Source organism: Antechinus flavipes, chromosome 2 (genome assembly GCF_016432865.1).
Source record: "Antechinus flavipes isolate AdamAnt ecotype Samford, QLD, Australia chromosome 2, AdamAnt_v2, whole genome shotgun sequence".
Classification (NCBI taxonomy): Eukaryota; Metazoa; Chordata; class Mammalia; order Dasyuromorphia; family Dasyuridae; genus Antechinus; species Antechinus flavipes.
The window spans coordinates 266,377,492-266,399,182 of record NC_067399.1 but is presented as its reverse complement, the minus strand read 5'-3'; the positions used below and the strand labels follow the sequence as shown (position 1 = coordinate 266,399,182).

General features: G+C 33.7%; 1 protein-coding gene across 2 annotated transcripts in view; it reads left to right on the top strand.

The window, feature by feature from the left end:
- Positions 1–21,691, top strand: part of DPH6 (diphthamine biosynthesis 6) — a 492,232-nt gene that overhangs the window by 346,101 nt on the left and 124,440 nt on the right. The gene's annotated exons all lie outside the window — the stretch shown is intronic.

The window sequence follows — 21,691 nt, the reverse complement described above, 5'->3', positions numbered from 1 at the left end:
TGCAGGGTAACTGAGTCAGGACAGTTAAAGAGAACTGTGGCACAACAAGAAGTTTTTCCGAAATCTACATTAATGTCCATCCTTTCCTTCTGTTTATTATCTCTAATTTATCCTGCCTATATGTTGTTTGTAAATAGTTATTTATATATTGGTTTTCCTAGTAGACTGTGCGATCCTTAAAAGCAAGTACTAGACTTGGAGATTTGTTTGGTTGGATTTTATTTGGCCTTTCCTTATATTCCCTAGAACTTGACTCAAAGTTTAGTATCTAGTAGTCATTTAATAAATGCATGTTGACTTGACTTGATTACACTGCACTTCTAAACCTTGACGATTTGTAATTATATGGTGAGATAGATTTAGATTTGTATAATTGGAGGGAATATCCAAATGGATGTGATTTGAGTATCAATAATAATCAAAATAGAATTATATGCTTCAATATGCACTTAGAGCCTACCAGTTCTTTCTCTGGAGATGTATATAGAATTTTTATCTTGAATCCTTTGAAATTGTTATGAATCATTATATTGATCAGAGTAGCTAAGACTTATTATCACATTATCCTTATAATACTACTACGAAGAAGGGAGGGCACATATTGTATTCATCATTTTACCAAGGAGGATCAAAAGATGGGGACTTGCCTAACATTATATGGCAAGAAAACATTGGGCTCCAAATATGGTGTCCATCAAATTCAGCAGGCATTTGTTAATCACAAATGAAAGAAGTTCTACAAGGAATAAAAAAATTATATAAGACCCAGTCTCTATCTTCTCATAAACAAATCACTTGAATGAAAAAAAATAATACTGTTAAAGTCAATCAACAAGCATTTAGTAAACTCCAGCTGTGTGCCAGGCACAATGCCAAGCAATGATGATGCAAAGAAAAGTAAAAACATAAGAATATGATAGAAAAAACATTAAGGGATTAGGGAGCAGGTACATACATTGAAGAGTGAATACTCTACTTTGATTAAAGTACATAGTGATTGAGTCTGTGGAGAGAGAATATGAATTGTGAAGCAGATCAGACCAATAAAGTGGGAGTTAGTTATGTAGTTCTTTGAATGGCTCTTCAATATTGTCCTTTTTGCCTTTCTAGGACCGTGTCCTCAGTACTTCAGAGATCCATGAATACATTTGGTAGTGATACAAATTTTAAAATGTTTATGGCTTTTGAGTTCTTTGTAAGTTACTCTAGGCAAAACTTCTTTTATCAGGGGTATATCTTAAGTCCTCCACTGATATCCTCTTAATTTAAAAAGCAAGCAACACAGTTGCTATTATAGGTTGTTTCACTTTTCTTATTTCACTAGCACTAGTTGGTAGCAGTAGATAGACCGCCCATTGCAAACATGGTGAGATAGATTTAGATTTGTATAATTGGAGGGAATATCCAAATGGATGTGATTTGAGTATCAATAATAATCAAAATAGAATTCATTTCACATTGTGATTTTTATCAAAAAAGGATATTTATTTTTTCAAAACTACTTACAGGAGGCTTGACATACTCTTCCTCCCATATACATTAACTTAAATTGGTCTGCAACATTGATTTTTCAATAGCCATATTATATAAATTGATAGAAAACTCCAAGCTCTTAATTTAATCTGAAGTTGGTTGCCAGATTGTATTGTTTCTCCAAAGTTGTACTTACAGGTACTTCTAACTTATTTTTAACTTGTGTCAGTTTTTTCATTTCGCTAGCACCATCACACAAACCAAAACATCAGCCAGAACAATATGTGCCAAATTCAAGACTACTTGTGGAAAAGCTAATGAGTTCATGTTGTGATTGTTGTTTTAACTTATTTTATTCTAAATATTTGGGAGAACATCCATTACCTCTTTTTCAATGAATACTTTAAGGAATACAAGTTTAAGATAAATGTGGGATCTCCCACTTAGGACTTTACATTATGCTTTCTCATTACTTATAAGTAGGGATTCCAGACCTTGTCCAAACTGGCTCTTACTCACCTTTTTAGCCTTACATCACACTTTTCTTCACTTACTCTATATTCCAGCCAAACTACCAGTTATTCTGTCTCATACTCCATTGCCATCCCCATACATTCACACAAGTTCTCCTCCATACATACATAGCCTTACCTCCAACTCTCTACTTTCCATGTACTATACTCATTTATGGTACAAGTGTTTCCCCAGTAGAATGTAAGTTTTTTGAGGACAACTATTTCCTTTTTTGTCTTTGTATCCCTGGTGCCAAGTACAATATACTGCACAAAGTAAGTACTTGATAAATGTTTAATTCAGCTGTATTGGCTTTTTAAAATGAACTACATAAGTGTTGCAAATTAGAGATAGACCACTTTGGAGATTTTAGTGAATCACAAGACCAGCATTAGTCAACACTATGACAAGGCAGCCAAAAAAGCTAATAGAATCTTAGACTGAGAGAAGAAGGACTTGATGTCAAGGACCAAGGAGATGATGATCCCTTTCCCCTCCTCCCTAGTCATTATATTCAGTTCTGAGCATTAAATTATAGGAAGGACTAGAGTGCATTTAGAGGAAGATGAGGACAACAGATTTTAACCAAGGAATGGGCAGAAATTTAGATGGAGAAAAGACAATGTGGAAAGGGAAGTGGAGGGATCTCCACCTTGTTTTCTGATAAGCAGAAGAAGGATTAGACTTGTTTATTAAGATGAAAGAGCTATTAACTATGGGCAAAAGTTTTAAAGAGAGAGATTTTGGAGTTATTAAAAAATGGAATGGCCTGCTTTAGGATGTAGTAAGCTTCCTATCCTTGAAGTTCTTCCCAAAAAGTCTTGAATGACTACTTTCAGGAGTTCTAATAAGAATAATTTCAGTTTACATGTAGATTAGATGTTCTCTGATGTTCATTCCAGTCTTATGATTCTTTATACTATTTGACTTTTCTATTTCATTGCAAATAGCAAAAGTTAATAGCAAAGACAAAGAGCAGTGGAGAATACTGAACACTTTAGCAAGAATTTAGACTAAGGCAACCATCTCTACCACTAAAATTTTACAGATAGCGATTTATTCATTTCTCATATTCTACAAGAATGTCAGTTTTGATGATAGATTGTCATGTGCTTTAGCTCTTTAAGTATTCCTAAGCAGATTTGGTTTATTCATTTTAAGAAAGAAACTTATGGTTTGAAAAAGGAAAATTCTGGGCTAAAGCCCCAGTCTATTAAAGCTTAGTTATTTGAATACACAAGTTTTAGAATCTTGATACTTCCCTAGAATTATATTATTTGCTCTTTATCATATTCTGCAGCAACTTTTTCAAGTATTAGAAGTTTTATCCACAGAAATTAATTAGAGTTTTAGGATATTGTTTGCTTCAGGAGTAAGAAGGGTAGTGAAAAAGAAGGCCATGTTTTTCTTCAATAGTCATAGAATTTGTGAACTAAAAAGAATCTTGAAATTCATCTAGTCCAACCGTCACAGTTTCCATTTGATGAACAGACCCAGGAAAGTGATGACTTGCCCAAGGGTTACATAGCTATTTAGTGGCTGAGTTGAAACTCAGATTTAGGTCACCTAGAATTCAGTGTTCTTTCTACAACACAATACTGCCCTTAGTATTGATTTTCATGATATATTCAACTCCCCCCCCCCCCAAAAAAAAAAAAAAAAAACCTTTTCCCTTGAAGTGATCCTTTCCTTTTTTTTTAGTATTTTCTTTTACTTGGGTAGTACCATACATAAGTACTCCTTTATATCCCTCACACCTTGTGTGAGCTTCATCTCTGTCCATTTTTGATGATGATGAAACTCGTCTTTCCTGGTACAACAAAGGAACCACAGACACTAAACACTTTCTCTTATTAGCTATAGGATGTGCCTTAACTCTATTCATCATCAGCAGGATCATCTCTTTTAAGTAGTTTCGCAGTAATAGTGAATTTATATTAACCATGCACACTTTTTCTCTCTTCTGGTCCTCTTAGTAACCAGCAACATGCATTTGTAATATGGCTTTACAGAAGAGGGTCTTCGTTCTATGTCCATGGAACAAAAGAACTAACTAATCTATGGAAGTATTGGCTTTTGTTTTATATAGTGCTGAGCTGACCATAACACACAAAAATGATTTTTTTTTTTTGGTTTTGATACATAGTTTTAAAATACTGCATTGACTGAAACTAATTTAGAAAGCATAAAACTATTTCCTGAGGAAAAAGAAAGTATTACCCCAATTTAGAGCTCCCATCTAAGTTAGTATATCTTTGAGCAAGTGTATAATTGCATATCAGTTAAATTATAAAAGTTTTCTATTTAGTGACATACTTTCTCACCAAACTCCCAGCCTCTACTTCCACCATCCCTTCTCCCTAGTGAATCAGATATACTGCAATTCTAAAGTTCTTATTAATTATTTTCTGCTGAAAAGATTCATTTTCAATAACTTGAGAAATCTAGATTTATATTGTGATTTGGTATAAGTTACCTGGTAGCAAAAAAGTGAGTCCCCATAATGAAAGCTGGCAGGACAGGATTTGTGCTCCACTCTGTTGGCGTATGAAATTACAGCTCATCATTCAAACAAAATCAATAATCCAACTTTTATATCCTTTGCTGGGTACAGTGAAAATTTTATTAGACTGAGATCATTTTATTCTTGCTGGATTAGATCATGTATTGTAGCAGGAAGAAGTTGCTCAGGTAGATTGAATATTTAAGATCCAAACTACTTGTGTTTTTATCAACAGAGTATAGCTGATCACATAATATTCCAGAAGGAATGTTATAAAAGCCAGTTCATTATTTCTTTGAATTCTGCCTGTAAAATGTCCTGATTCATTTGTAGGGATTTGTTTTTAGCTAAATGCAAAGGGATTTAGGCATTCAGTATTGAATGAGTTTCTTTAAACCACTGTATTCTGCCTTAATTGAGGAAGAGAGAATCAGCAAAAGCTATTTTGTTTCAATACCAAAAATTGTTCTACATACAAAAGAAGTAAAAGATACTTTTACATCTCCTGTTTTCTCCCTTTTAGTATCTGACTGACTCACAAGTCCCCTTCTTTGACAGACCTGAGTAGCTTTTTGAAAACACTCTTTATTCTTAGGGTAGGTCTACACAGCCAGTAAAAGCCAGGTTATAAATTTGTTTTAAAGCATGAGCTCCTATAGAGTGTTTGAGCAGTGAAGTATGGACCAGGCCAAAATCCAGGGTAGAACATTTTCTCCTCATTATCACCTCGTTAAGCTCACTTCAGAGCCCTGCATCCTACTGACACAGGTATGGTGCCACTAATTAAGAAGAAGGGGCTCATTACCAATTCTCATTAACATCAATTGGAGTTTTAAAGCCAAATCCCTCGGCTGAAAATTTACCCCCTTAATGTTCAACACAGGTGAACGAATAAAATCATTTAAAAGCTTGTATCATGGGGTAATGCAAATGTGCTCTCCAAGGATGAACAAATTGCTTACTGCAGTCTGGCACTCATTTCACTGCTCACTAAAGACAGGCAGGGTCTTGAAGGGAAAAGGCTTTCAAAATAGAGACATTGACAACCTGGGAGAAAAGCAATCTGAGCTATCAGGATATCCAAGACCAAATCATCACTTGAACTAAAGTCAGTTGAAATAATAATGAATGAAGCAAAAATTACTTCTCATAGAGTAAAAGGTGAATAAAATGATTGTTAGCTGGAGAAATAAATAATGATATATTAGATCATATATTTTGTTATACTAATTTGTATGATTTTTTTATTTGATTGACTATAGTTCCCATGGAAAACGATGATCATCCCTTAGGCTTATCTTCTATAATTGAGTCTATATACATATATTTTGGATGATCTTTTATAGACAGAATTGTTGCAGGATCCCTACTTAACTTTTTGACAAAACACAAAAAGTTTCTCATGATGCTCTTTCTAATATTTAGTTGGAAATGTGGTAAACTATTGATGCGTCACTTTTTTTTTAAATGCACAGAAGAAAACAGAAGGTAGACCAGAAGGAATGACAAAAAAATAAGATAGCTTTTAAAGTTACATGTTGAATTGGATGGATAGATAAATAGAGCCAAAAGAAAACAAGCTGTACATCTTCTATTATACCATGTGATGGGAAAACCTGTTTAGTCCGTTAGTTTCAGAATTGTTTTTTAACTACTTATCACCTATTTATCTATATGCATGTACATTATATTTACATATACATATGTACATATATTTATATAATATTGGTTATTTCCTTAATCTTTCTCACATATTTTATTTATGTGATATCTTGTGATAAGCTATATTATACATATTCTTATCACTCCATCACTAGTGCCCAGTGGCTTTTGCAATAGACATTTAATATTACATTTTATTTGAATTAAAACATTTCAGAATGAATAATTAAATGAAAAAGTCATTGATTTTGTTTCCTTATGAGAAAAGCTTTGAAACTCTCTGAAGAAATAAATTGTAGAATATAACCTTCCCATTAAGGAAATTTCTCAATATTCAGAACCTATATAAGTCTACTGATTTTTTTTTTTTTTTGGCTTTTTAACCAAGCATCTCACATCATCCATTATTTTTTTTTATTCTAGTTGAAACTGTCATCTAATAATATTCATGAGAAATGTGTAAGTAAAATGTTTTTGTAAAATTAGAAGAATTAGAATTAGAGGATAGCAAAGAGAAAAAAATAAAAGTTTATTAATTTCAAAGAAGGAAGGAATTTTAATTAGAAAAATGACATGACTATGTTTGACAATTAGCAATGACATACACTATATGTTTGCAATAGCATGTGACCTTGAGTTATGCTATTTTCTTCTACAAATTTGCTGTAAGTTTACCATATTTTTATAGCAGCCAAAAAATCTGATTGCCATCTTGTCTATATAAAAAGGAAAATAGCTTCCAGGATTACAAAGCTGATTATGTCTCTATACTCTACCCTAGGCAGACTACATCTGGTTGTGTTCAGTTCCAGGTACCAGAGTTTAAGGATATTGATAAACTAAAGAAATTTAAAAGGGAGAAGAGTACTGATAAATACTTTGAGCCTATATCATATGAAACCTGTTTGAAAGAACTAGGCACATTTACTCTGGGGAAATAAAGTCTTAGTAAGATTATTTTACTACCCAAACATCTAAATTAACCTTTTCAAAAATTGTAAAAATTCACAAAGCATATACCTTAGTTCTATTGGTCCTTGCAACCATTCTCTAAGAAAAATTAGGCTGAAATTCAGCTGTCTCATATAGAACCCTTTGATTTATTTTTTGTGTTTTAGTATTTCTTCTTTTTCAGATAGCCTCTGACTCTGTTGTCTCTTAAGGAGAAGACTATGCAGTGGAATGATGGAGACAAATATTACCACATGATCACTACAGTAATTGCTGTTCCAGAGAATCACTAGTTATTTAGAACAAAATAGGAAGGTCTTCTAGTTCATTCCCTTGCTTTTCCAAGCTGATAGTGAAACCTCTCCAAGGCTGAGAAAGATAGTGATGAGAATAACTTGTCGCAGCCCCCAGAAGTCTCCTGATTTTCAGTCCAGTGCTCATATTATTGATGGGAGAAATCTCTAGTCTCGCTTCTGATACCATTTTATCTTCACAGCTCCATGGATGTTTTTATTATATGGAATTTGATAAGTTATAAGGAGAGAAGGGAATCTTTTAAAAAATATTCTACAGCACATATGGGGTACTCTGTACTTTTACTTAGGATAGGCATGCCTCACCACTCTATAAGCATTAACTTTTCATCTTTTCACCCTGCTTAAAATTTGAAAGACAGTGATAATGGATGCATAAATGCATCATGGGATGAATAAATTGTGTGAGTTAGGGAACAGAAAATGAATGTGCTCGTGAAAGAGCGAGCACATCAATCAGTGGTTGCATGGTGTTTGCACCAGTGTGTCCAGAGGACACCTCACCAATCAATCATTCAAGAGATTCCCTCCAGCTTTCATAACAGAAAAAGATTTTATGCTATAATGCAAAGCAAAAGCCTATCATTTAAAGAGGTCATTCAAAAGACTCCTTCCCTGTCCTGGGCTGGGGTGGAAAAGGATAGATTTTAAATTAATACTATAGAAATGTTATCAGTTGGAAATCAGTTAAGTCCATAGCCCAAATCCAAAGTCCTAGATCTACTTGATCTTGATTCAGTTTTATGGGTTTTTAAAGAAATTATCTTCTTTTATTCTGTACTCTCCTTCTTTGAAATGTCAGAATTTGGTTTAGGCCTAAAATAAAACAAAAAGGACCCTAAACTGTTGAGATACCAATGTGTGAGCCTCATTTATCTTTTTAAAAAATATATACAAAGGACTCAAACCCAAGTCCACAAAAAATCAAAACAGTTCTCCTTTACTCTAGGTTTGACACAGGTTCTTCCAATCCCCACAAGAAAGAAATATCCAAGGGTTTCTAGAAAGTCCTATCCTTTAGGAAATCCTACTTTCTCTAGTTTCCTATAAAGTTCATCAGAGTCACAGTGATGAGGTACAATACTACCCTAGGGTGGAGTGGCCTCCACCCGTATTAATGAAAAGAACTTCCTACTGTCCCTATTAGCTACTTTATTCCATTGCCACTACTAGGTTTAGCAAATTCCTCTGCCACTTCTTCATTTCTGAGAGTTCACATTTCTGAAGTGTCCAACTTGACCCAGTAACTCATCATCCCTCTGCTATAGCTATATCTAGACTGTGTTGTTCTCTGGTACACATAGTTCCCAAAAGTAAACTTGTGGATATTTAGTCTTCCCCTCCAGAGGACAAAATAAATCTGTAGATCCTCTCAGTTTTAGTTCTCATCTATTTGAATCTATACTGTCCCTTTTAAATATTGAAGTCAAAGCTTTAGCACAAGTGTATGGAATAGATCATTCTTCCTCAATCTGGTGTTAAAGGAAGTTATCTATAGCCAGTTGATTTCATATCTTATCAAAGAACTAATTTAGTTAAGGGAATTTAATACTTTGTTAAATAGCAGTTTTCTTACACTGAATATTGAGTCCTAAGAGATCTTGTAACCTTTATCTAATACAGGAATTTATTAATTGTTTTGGCAGTCTCATGAAGCCTATGGATCCTTTTCAGAATCACATTCTTTAATAATTTAAGGAAAGGTCTACTTAAGAGTTAGTGAAAATAAATCTATAATTATCTATCACAGACCCACTGACATCTATGTACAGACCTCTTTTGGGGGAGAGATCAGTGGATGCCCTGATTTAGAGGGGAAAAAATTCTGTTATTCCATTATTTGAGGTTAAACATAAAATGAAATGTGTTCTATATGATAACATCTTTAGTGGTCATCTCAGTTTGAATGACATAACACAGAGCAAAAGAGCAAAGATTTTATCCAGCCTAGAATTGATTTTTACCCTTTGAGATTTCCAAAGTTTGGCTTTTATTCTGAGAGATTCTCAAAGTTGGATTCTACTGTTAACATGGCAACCTAATACTCACTAGATGGAAATATAGGTAGGTAAAACATCTACTCATTTTTCAAGTTGCAGCAGGTTCTTTAAATTCCATTCCTTAAACTGAGTAGTGGTGGTGAGATGTTTTCATTTTGAGTCATGTTGTTCTGAACTCCAGCTAAAGTTTTTTTTTTTTTTTTCCAATAGTATTTTATTTGTTCAAATACATGCAAAGATAGTTTTCAGCATTCACCTTTGCAAAACTTTGTGTTCCAAATTCTTCTTCCTTCTTCTTCCCTTCCCCTTTCCAAAGTAGCAAGCAATCCAATATAAGTTAAACATGTGTGATTCTTCTACATATATTTCCATATTCATCATGTTGAGTAAAAAAAAATAAGACCTAAAAGGAAAAAAACAGAAAAACCACAAGAAAGAAAAAAATGCAAACAAACAATAATAACCCCCAAAAAGGTAAAAAATACTATAGTTTGATCCATTCAGCCTCCATAGTTTTCTCTCTGGATGCAGATGGCACTTTTTATCCCAAGTCTATTGGAAATGCCTTGAATCACCTCATTGTTGAAAAGGGCCACATCCATCATAATTGATCATCCCATAAACTTGTTCCTATGTACAATGTTCTCTTGGTTCTGCTCACTTCACTCAGCATCAGTTCCTGTAAATCTTTTCAGGCTTTTCTGAAATCAACCTACTAATCATTTCTTATAGAATAATAATATGCCCTTACATATATGTTATATAACATATAACTTATTCAGCCATTCCCCAACTGATGACATCATTCAATTTCAAGTCCCTTGACATCACAAAAAAAAAAAAAAAAAGCTGCTACAAACATTTTTGCACATGTGGGTCCCTTTCTCTTCTTTATGTTCTCTTTCTAGTCCCAGTAGTGACATTTCCAGCTAAAGTTCTAAAACTCCATCCCAGTGTTTTGGATGAAGTTAGTTGTATAAGTCACTTGGTCTCCCTTCATCAATTTTTTTCCTGTATGAATTTAATATGAAAGAAAAAACCTAGCATTTTAGGCTATCATGTATTTAAATTATTATCTAAATTCTATTATTTAATCACAAATGCTTATTTCCAACACTACTTCTCTACTCACTGAATTACAAGGTTCAGTAAATTGTACAGAGAAGTCGGATTAACATGACCAGGATAGGCAAATCCTCACTATAATGTATAATCTACTAGCAGGTCAGCAACAATCAACAACAACCCTTCAGGCATTCTAACATGCTTTTGGGCAAAGGCACAACCCTTGCCAAATAGTATGTTGAGGGGATTACAAGTTTGGGGGAAAAAAAGAAAAATATCTAAATGTCAAGTATCGTTGTTTTCTCTCTCTGAAATGTACAACTGAAATAAACACAGACTTCCAAATGCTACTTTCTGTGTAAATGCATAAATCAGTTGTAGAAAGAGTATTTATCTGAATCAAGAGACCTGGACTCTAGCCCCAGTTTTTCAGCTGTCTGTCCTTAAGAAAACAGTCTTCACCTCCTAGGCCAATAAAACTAATGGATCTTTAATGTTCTTTTGAGTTCTAATATTTTTTATTCTCTTTACTATGCATAAGGTGACCCACATTTTTAGTAATATCCCACGACATAGGAGATCACAGTCATGTAAACCCCTGGGATAGAAAGTAGGGGATAAAAAAGAAAGCTTAGCACTCAAAAGCAATATAATTATATGTGTATCTTATATTTGAAAAAAAAATTATTCAATTTCATTGTATATCACATCAAGGTAAACATACTTCAACATAATTATTATTTTTATTTCAGTATCTTAGTAACAGTTTTTAACAGTTAAAAAAAATCGATACCAAAAAAAAAAACTATTGTCAGAAATTTTTATCAAACTTCATAGGCACAAAAAATAATGTGCTTGGGATTGGGGCATTTTTAAACATTAGTTGACACTTATCATCATATTATGGGAACTCCCTCCTAGAAAATTATGAGTCAAGGGAATATGGAAGTAGCATCTCAGTTAAAATCTGTGATGCTATTGTATTTTAACTGTAAAGTTGTGTTCCACTTCAGATTTTTACCCAAGTTTGCATAGCTAAATATGCTGTCCATGTCATTTCTTGAAATTGGCTTTGATCTGAAGTATTGTGGAGAAAGAATTTAATTTAGAACCAGAAAACTTGAGTTTAGGTACCATCTTTGATACTATCTCTAAGACCTAGAGCAAATTATTTATTCTCTTTGAACCTCTGTTTCCTTATCTACAAAATGAATGTGTTAGACTAAGTCTGTCATGATATCATAGATTTGAAGCTGAAATAAACCTTAGAATTCATCTAGAGCAACTTCCCCCCACACACACACACATCTTATTTTCTCTGAGGTCTCTCTTAGTTTTCTCTTAGTACTATGGTCACACTCTTTCAGCAAATGCTTATTACATACATAATATGTACAGAACACATAGTGGAAAGAGCATTGACTGTCAAACCAGAGTATATATTTTCTAATTCTATCTTTGCAGCTTACTGCAGGAAGGACATTTGATAAAGACACTTAATCACCGTGGCTATTAGACTTCTCCTATATGTAAAAAGATAGGGACAAATGATTTCCATGATCCCTTCAAGATCTGAAACAAAAATCTAGATTGAGGGTTTAAGAACAAAAAAGATAAAAATAGAATTACTGCCTTAAAAAAGCTTACACCAGAGAAGGAGAAATGACATATACATAGATAGTTATGAAAACAAAATTTGATAAAAAAGAATGAGCAATGAAAATATGTCACACAAGTAAAGATGTGAAAGAGATTGCTTCTGGTATGTAGGGAGTAATGAGAGATTACAGGGACTAGAGTTGTGAAGGCAAAGACATTTAAACTAGAGCTGGATGGGTCAAATAGGCCAGTGGAGAGTTCAAGAGCCCTCTAAGCATGGGAAATAGTAGGAAAAAAATATTCACAAGTGAAGTTTAATTTATCTATATATCATTTTGTTGGAGCTTTTGATTGTCTACAACACTAGGTCTCTATTAGTTTAATGATTATTAATATTAAAGGCCATTTATTTTGCTAGGATACAGGAGGAGAAAGTAAATTATTTCATACCTAATAGAAAGGTTTTCACATCTATAGATCAGTGTGGGGAAGTCAAAGAAAAGGTCCTTTATTATCTCTGGTCCCTTAGTCCTTAGTTGCAAATCATTAGGGGTAAAATTGGCAAGCAGGTTGGCGTGGTAAACTAAGCAGTGAGCTAAATTAAGTCTAATTTTTGCCTCACCATAGACTTCTCAAATGACATTGGGCAAAACTTAATTAAATTATCTTATTTAAATGATGATATTCACCTGTGCCTTTGATTATTTGGACTTGATTCCCCATTTTTGTAAGAGCACTGTAATGCATCATTTCCCAAAATTCAGTTGTTCAAGAAAGTAATGGTAACAGGAGAGATATTCTTATGTATCTCTTATATGTATATATAGATGTATACATACATATATATGTGAATAAATGTACGTGTGTATGTATAATCAATACTAGTATTGATATGACTAACTCCTTTTGTCCAGAAATAGGTCAACAACATTGTTATGATTTATTAGGCTTTTATCAATCACTTACATTTTTGTACACTATGACAATAGCTCTGAGCAACAGTACACATTCCTCATTATGAATCTAAATACACAGAATTTGTTTGCTCTGTTTTCAGATTCACTACAGTGTGTTAGAATAGTGTATTAAAAATAGTATGACACATTTGCATATTATGAATCTGTATTAAAAGTCTGCATGAAGCAGTTATTGCATATACACAGCTGCTACTTTTTGTTAGGTTTTGTTTTTTTTTTAAGAACACTGCCTATTCTCTATTATAAAATAAATGGTTGCATTTGTGTCAATTTCAAATGCATCATTTATGTCAAAGGAGTTCCAAACTTGTAAACTAGAAAACTTATTTTCAGGAGAGGGGAATGAATTTTGTAAATCTGTGATCATTGTGTCTGAATGATAAATTTTAAGCCTGAAATGATAAACTAGTTCCTCTCCTAAGTCAGACATCATACATCCTAAACAGAAAATAATTCTAGAAGTTCCTAGAAATTACTGGTAGGTTTCTCTAAGCAAAACTATTTACCTATTTCCCTGTTGTAACACACAAATGAATGTTAACTATACACTGACTATTTCATAGCAGAGAGCAATCTTTTTTGTGCCATACTAGTCTGAGAATTTTTATTATAATTTACAGATGTTAATTTTTTTAGATATAGCACCTTTCCCCACACAGCACAAAATGAGGAATATTCAACAGAGTCTCCATTTTCAATTCAAAAGAAACCTTTTGTTTGCTAACTACTGCTAGTAGAAGTGAGACACAATCTCATTGCATAATAACCCATTATTTTTACCAGAATTTCAATATGGAATCTTGGAAACAGTTAAGCAAACAATGTATATTTCTTGTTTCAAGATTATATCATATTCTGATTGAGTTGCATTTCATTCAAATGTAGAATTTTAAAGCTTCTCTTTCCTATTGCCTATACCATTTTTTAAACATTTATTCAGACCATATAATCAAATCAAAGATTTCACATTACAGAATGCAATTTTGCTCTTATTAACTAAATAAGAGGGCCCTCTGAAGAAGGAATTATCATATATTAAATTAAAATTTTGCCACTTTGTAGCTATAATCTTGTTAGAAAGATAATTTTTGTCTAACTTAATCAGTACAAGGTCTTTATTGCCTTAAGTACTAATTGATTAGGTACTCATTAAGGTCAAAGGTACATATGGCTGACCAGAGGCAGCCAATTAGCACATTGTCCATGGTGCTTACTTACATTGACCACACATAATGGTAGGTTATTTGACTGTCAAGTCATAAGGTCACTGAATCTTTTATGCACTTTGACCTCCAAAAGGGCAACAGTCATTCAGACACCAGAATGCATTTATAACAAAGATTTAGTTTATTACTTATTGACTCAAATCACTCATAGAAACAGGTGTTTTATTCCCCAGGGAAGAGCAATATATCATTTCTTAGCAAAATACTTGAGGCCAGGATGAAATTCTCCCTTCAATTGTTTTCTGAGTGATATAGTTCAGCAGCTTGCACACAATACATTAAATAGCTTTTTAAGAGAAAATGTTACAATAACTGTTTCCTTCTGTGATGCAGATCACAATAGCTCTTCTGCTATTGCAGATTATTACAGCAAGCCGAAACAGGTTGGGGGCACAGGTGCTGAAATGCCTGTGGGGCTATAGTCTGCAAGTGGAAGCTTAGAACCATAGTTGAGCCCTCTCTTAATGAGTATAGACAAGTTTTCTAAATCTATGCTGCTGAGGAGAGGTGAGGTTTAAATGGAACAAAAGAAAGATGACAAATCTGAAACTTTGAACTCTGGTACAATAATCATATCACAGAGTTCTACAACTAATTGTATGTAGTGCTATGACTTATATGCATTTTGCACTGCTTGATTTCAGGGAGTCCTTGTTGTGATTTTCTTAAAGCACTTATTCCAGTCTGCTTGAATTCAACTTGGTCTTTCCTTCTTCAACTTCCATATTCCCTATTTTTTTTCCAATTTTCCATGCAAGTTCAGAAGATATAAGTGGATTCATTCCACTGTTGATTAAATTTTGGAAAGAGTGTGCTGATACCTAGGAAGATCTAGAAAATCTCTATATAGAATTTGGTGCTCGACCCAGAATCTTGAAGGAAACCAGGAGTACTTAGAGATGGAAATTAGAAAGAAGTACATTCATGAGGCATGGAAGGCAGCCAAAGAAAAGTAATGGAGATAGGATGGAGAGTTCATGTAGAGGGAATGTCAAATGGACCAGTATGTCTAGATCACAGAAATATGTGGAGAGAATATGTAAGAAGACTGGTAAGATAGGAAATGGCCTGAATATGAAAAGATTTAAATGACAAGCAAAAGTTTTTGTTCAATCTTGGAGGTAATAGAGAACTGCTGGTATTTATTGATGAGGGTGTTATTATGGTCAGACCTGCATTGCCAGAAAGTTGCCATTTATTTTTCTCAGTCCTTCTACTCTCTTCTACTCAATATCACCGGACACTGTTCATCTGTCTTTTTCATTGAAATACTCTTAAGATTTCCTAAGATGGATTCACATCTCACTGTACCTTCTTGTTCTTTTTTTTTCTTAGCTGGTTCTTTTTTTTTTTTTCTTCCTTCCATTCTCTAGGTATAGGTATTCTCTCTTGTTCTATCCAGGGGTCCTCAGATTTTTTAAATAGGGGGCCAGTTCATTGTCCCTCAGACTGTTGGAGGGCCGGACTATAGTAAAAACAAAAGCTTTGTTTTGTGGGCCTTTAAATAAAGAAACTTCATAGCCCTGAGTGAAGGGGATAATCATCCTCAGCTGCCGCATCTGGCCCACGGGCCGTAGTTTGAGGACCCCTGTAATAACTGTAATGCTTTGCCTCTTCAAAATCCCATGACTTTTACCATTCCTTTATTCAAATGACTTATATACTTCCTTTTCTGTTCTAGACAATCTCCAATTGGACATGTCCATCTAGATATCATGAAAAGTACTATGACATAATGGAATATTCACTTTTTTGGTTTATTAAGTAATCTGTTATTTACTGATTCATGTATAGTTGTGGAGGACTGAAACTCTGAAAAGGTGTACTTGAATCAGACAGCAGGACACTTGAGGCTAATTACCTATTTGATGTATATATATTTATATATATATATATGTATATATATACATATATTTAGATTAGGACTTTGATTGATTCTGACTGACTGATCTTGAGGCCCAGGGAGCTAGTCTGGACATTATATATAGTAGTTACCTGTTTGACAGTACCTTGAGGCATCAAGCATAGTAGGGCTCAGGTACTTTAGCCTCATGAGCTCAATGTTGCTTTGCATCACCTAACAATTCTTTGGTGTTTGCATAGCAAAAAGCACGTTTGTGCAAAAATGCTCAGTACATAATACCACAACCATCCTTCATGACTTCTATAATTTTTCTCCTGTCTGATCTAATTTTCCCTGGCCTCTTAGTTAGTAGGAATTAAAAACAAATGGAAGTTTTTATAAATATAAGTTTTCTAAGACCAAAAAGCATGGTGTTTTGTCTTCGAATCTATCTCCTCCAGCACCTAATACAGTTCATGGCACCCAGAAAGAAGGTGCAGCTAATTTCTACTGTTCTAATTCTTTGATTACCACTAAAACCCCACAAGGCAGGTAGCAGAATGAGAGCAAAGACATTACTGCCTTACCATTTTTTTTTTTAATTGAAGCATCAGGGATTACTGTTCAAGAAGTGGAAAAGGGAAAGAGTAGGGTCCAGTCATCCTGGGACTTGTGGTGAGCTAAGACAGGTTGGTCATGAGCTTAGTACGTGAATATTAATCCCCACTCTTTCTAGAAACAAAAATGCTTTCCAATTTGATCATCAGGTTTTGGGATAGTGAACCAAAAATGTGTTTACTGCTTTGCACATTAACATATGACTTAAAGGGAATATTAAGATTTTGTATTTTATTCTCTACATTAGGCTGAAATTCATACTACAATCAGATTTACTGTTGTTGTTTTTCCATTACAAATGCCACATCTTCTGTACTATAAAAATAACTACAGTTTCTTTGGTTGGTTGTTGCCTATTATGCCAGGTTCTGTGCTTTTTTAAAAATAGCAGCAGGAATAAACATGACAGCTGGGATTGCCTTTTCTGTTTGTTTGTTTTAAGCAAAAGAACTATTTAAATTGATTTAAGATAAAGAAATAATGCTTAGTATTCTCTTTCCCTTTTCTTCCCCAATCTTCCTTTATTTTACCTATTGTTAGGACCCCTCATGTTCCTCCCCATTCATGTTATTGATTATAATAGTGGATGAATTACTGTTAATGTCGCAGCAGTATCAAAGCTTTTCTGACTTTTCTTAGAAAGTCATTCAAATCGCATCTGCCCTTACATAACAATAGGTAGTTAAAAACTTAGGCATACCTTAAAACATGAATATGCCCAGGGAATTTGGATATGTTCAGGCAAATTAGACATCTCAAAGCTTAAGAGGCGGAACTTAGAAAGCAATATATACAATAAGTATAATACTATCAAGAGAAAAAGCACTAAAGTGGATATGAGTATTATGTAATTGTAATGACCAACCTTGCCCCTGGAGAAAAGATGAAGAAATATGCTTCTTTCTTTTCCTTGAAGAAGTAGAGGACAACAGGTATAGAATGTGGCTTATGCAGTCAGACAGTCCATAGAAATTGAATTGTTTTTCTTTGTTACAAGAGAAGGTTCACTGGATAGATGTGAGGGGGGTGATATAACTGAATGGGGATGAGTGGGATGGTTTAAAAATAAAACACATCAATAAAATTTTCATTTAAAAAAAATGAAAATACAGATATCTTATCATCCATTACTTGATAACCAGGACTTAATACACCAGTGAATTTGGTGAATACCTACTGTGTAAAGAGAATATCATTCTATTAGTCGCTCAGAGGATGAAGTCACAAGGAAATAAAACTTGGTCCCTGTCTTTATTAATCTTAAGAGTCAGATTAGGAAAAAAAGATAATGCATAAAGTACAAATATTAAAAGTACATTTCTATTTAACAATCATTCATACTGAATTATCTGCATAATTATTTATATACAAGAAATATTCATTTCATTTTTTAACGTTTTCTTCTGTACTTGATTTGCTGACATTTTAAAGACTAGCAATACTTCTCTACAGCTTTGTGGACATTTCAACTCTCCATTGACTTCTGATAAGAGACAGAGACAGAGACAGAAAAAGAGACCAAGACCCAAAGATTGAATCATTTTTCCCAATCCAGGGAAAATTTGAGAGAAGGCAGATTTCATCATTCTGAGGAGTTATATATTATCATCATAGTAATGGTCAAAGCAAATAGTGGAAGAAAAGAGGGAAATTAGACACTTCCCCAGCATATTCCTGAGTAAAATTTCTATTATGCACATTCATTTTTCTATTTTAAGTGAAAATTTTAAAAATCAAATTTGCCTATATTCAGGTATTCAAAAATTCAAAAATATATTTTTTATTATCTGCATTTCAAATTATCTATAACATCCAATAATTTCAAATAATTAGAGTCATTGGAATTCAATGACTTGTATAATCATGCCTTCCCATTCTGGGTAAATATATGACCCAAAAGAAAGAAAAAAGAGGACTAGTAGATTGTTGGAGTAGAATTCCTAAAACCAAAACAAATACTTGGTTTAGAAGAAAGGGAGAGACATATTTTGACAGATATTTGCACTGCTTCACAACTATATTTTAAATTATTATTTCAGCCATTCTCTTTACTGAACTTCATAATACTGAATACTCAGTCAAAAAAGGCTATTTCCTCAGTGTAGTTGGCTCTACTTGTGAGAACTTGCTCTACCAAAGATCACAACAGTAGATAAGTCCTGAGGAATTATCTGAGGGTTGAAGAAATTAATCCTATCCAAGATTTGCATTGCTAAATTATTGTTCAAGACAGAATTTAAGCCTAGGTCTTTCTAACTTCAAATTAAGCACTCTGTCTTCTACACAAAATAATCACTGCTTTGAAATGTGAACATAATGTTCATAATCCTCTCTCTATTTAACAAAAAGGGGTCCTTTTCCCCTAGGTCTATGTCCATGGATACTTGGCTTCATCAATCAATCAGTAAATATTTTAAGTGCTTACTACATGCTAGGCATTATGGATATGATTACAAATGTGAGACAGGCCCTGCCCATAAGGAGCTTTCATTCTAGTTGAGAGTTTTGTTTTTTGGGGGGGAAAAGGAGGAACAGAGAGGACAAGATAATTGGAGAGAGACATAGATAGGTACAAAGTGTTCCAAAGGCCTTAATGCCATTTTATACTTTAATAGTTTAAACTTGCATTAAGAGTTTCAATATGCCTTTTACTTTTGCAATATGGAACACTTTCTAAGTAAGAATAGATCTAGTTAGTATAGTTGGGTGGAAGAAAGTTGTACCTAAAGAATATATGTAGGAAGGATTTTTATGTTAACCCTTTATGTTAAAAGGGTTAAAGTCAGTTAGGTAGCACATAGATAGAATGCAGGACGTGGAGTCAGGAAGACTCATCTCTATGAGTTCAAATCCTGTCTCAGATGCTCACTAGCTGTGTGACCCTAGGCAAATTACTTAATTTGATTTACCTCAGTTTTCTCACCTCTAAAATGAACTGGAAATCAGGAAAAAGCAAACCACTCCAATATCTTTGCCAACAAAACCCCAAATGGGATCATGGAGAGTTAGATTTTACTGGGGGGGAAGGGGGGGGGGCGCGGAACTCAGCAACAACTTTGGAAAACAAAAGTCCCTTGGTAAACGACTGAACGTTTTTGTTTTTTACATTATAATCAGACTAAATCAGACCTGCTTGGAATACACACTTCTTGATGAGTAATTTGTCTTTCTTCCTCTACTCACTATAGTAGTTCTATAAGACACTCTTTTCTTTTCTCCATTCAGTTATGAAAAAAGGTTTTTTTTTAACTTTTCCAATTTAGCAGAGGGAGAAAAAAGGTTAAAAGGAAGTTACCCAAAGAAAGCCCTCCACAGTTTCCCACTGAATTGGAGCCAAAAGCTCTGCCAATTTTGCTCACATATCTCGGAGTTGGAGCCTGACCCTTCATATGACCAATGGACTTATTGTACAAGAACTATCTGGGAGGTTTTTAAAAAGTGCTATCTTAATCCATATTTCAAAACACCGACAGATATTTTATCATTAATTAGTATTCATATTATGTCTCAAACAATCTGTTCAAGAATAGGGGAAGTGACTTGGTTGAACAGCTCTTGTTTGTCTCTTAATTAACATGGGTGATGCATGTAGAGCCAAAGGCCTTTTGGGGGAGGAGGTAGATAAATGTTGGGAAGATAGCTCCTGGAACATTTAGACCCTTACCTATTTTGGAGGCTGGGCTTCTCCAGAAGGTTGCACTTGGCATAGGGGGTGGGAAACACAGGCCTCTTTAAAAATAGACCCATTCCTCTTTGATTCACAGCATCCTGGATTTGCTTCTCATCATGTCAACATGCCACTTGGGAGCTGGCTGGACTCCCTTGTTCAGTGACATATATTTCATAGTAGTTTTTTAAAACCATTTGTTCTTTCAACCACAACATGCTTTACATTTCTTTTTCAAATTTGAGGGTATATATAGATTAATCAAAACAATATTTTTAACATTCCAAATAATTTTAAAAGATAGTGGATGGGTGTCAGTTCATCTATTATGTTCCTCTCCTCTTCCTCCCCCTCTTCAGCTGCTAATCTTAGAACTTGTATGCCAAATTGTGTAAGATATTCTTCCAATAGCTACATGTGTGACTCTTTTGTGAGCTCTACAGACAGTGATGAGGACAGATTTGGAGTTGCATATGGGACTGTCACATGGTTTGATTGCCTTGTCTTCCAGGATGGAGATTTCTTTTTACTGAGCTTTTATTCGGAGAAATCTTTAGTTCAATCTAGCAAACATTCAGGTCTGGTAAAAGTTCTATAAATTACCTATTAAAGATTAAGGAATTGATACAGTGACCATATAAGTGAAAAAAGTGTTTATTTTTTTATGGATAGTTCTGTACATTGAATAACTTGCATCTTTAGTCTTCCAGTTACTTGAACTATCTAGTGCTCTACAACACAGATTTTTTGAAGCAAAATAGAAAAAGGTCTAAGGCGTCACTTATTTTACTATCATGTATTTATTTTTTATTTATTTATTTTGGGAGGCAGTCAAAATTAACTGACTTACCTATAGTCACACAGTAAGTGCCTGAAGCCAGATTTAAATCCTTGTCTTCTCTATGTAGCTGCCCTCAGATGTTTATTTTTAAAAGCAATATCTAAAAAATATAACAGCAAAAAAAAATTAAATTGATTATAAAATTTCTTAATGATATAATGTGCAGGTGAAAAATGTAATCTAGCAAGAATAAAAGCCAAACATTCCTATGTCTTATGTCTCAAGTTGATCAAGAACAAGAGTTCTTATTTAAAATTTAATAAAAATATATTATTCTTCTTTAGGATTTGCCCCATGAGACCACCTTACCAAAAAGAAAATTGTTTTTGTTATTTTGTATTTTGTATTTGTTATTTTAAATAAAATTCAAAATAATATCTCCTTATAACAAATAATTCTCTGAAGTAAAAAAAAAAAAAAATGGCATAATGAAGTTCAT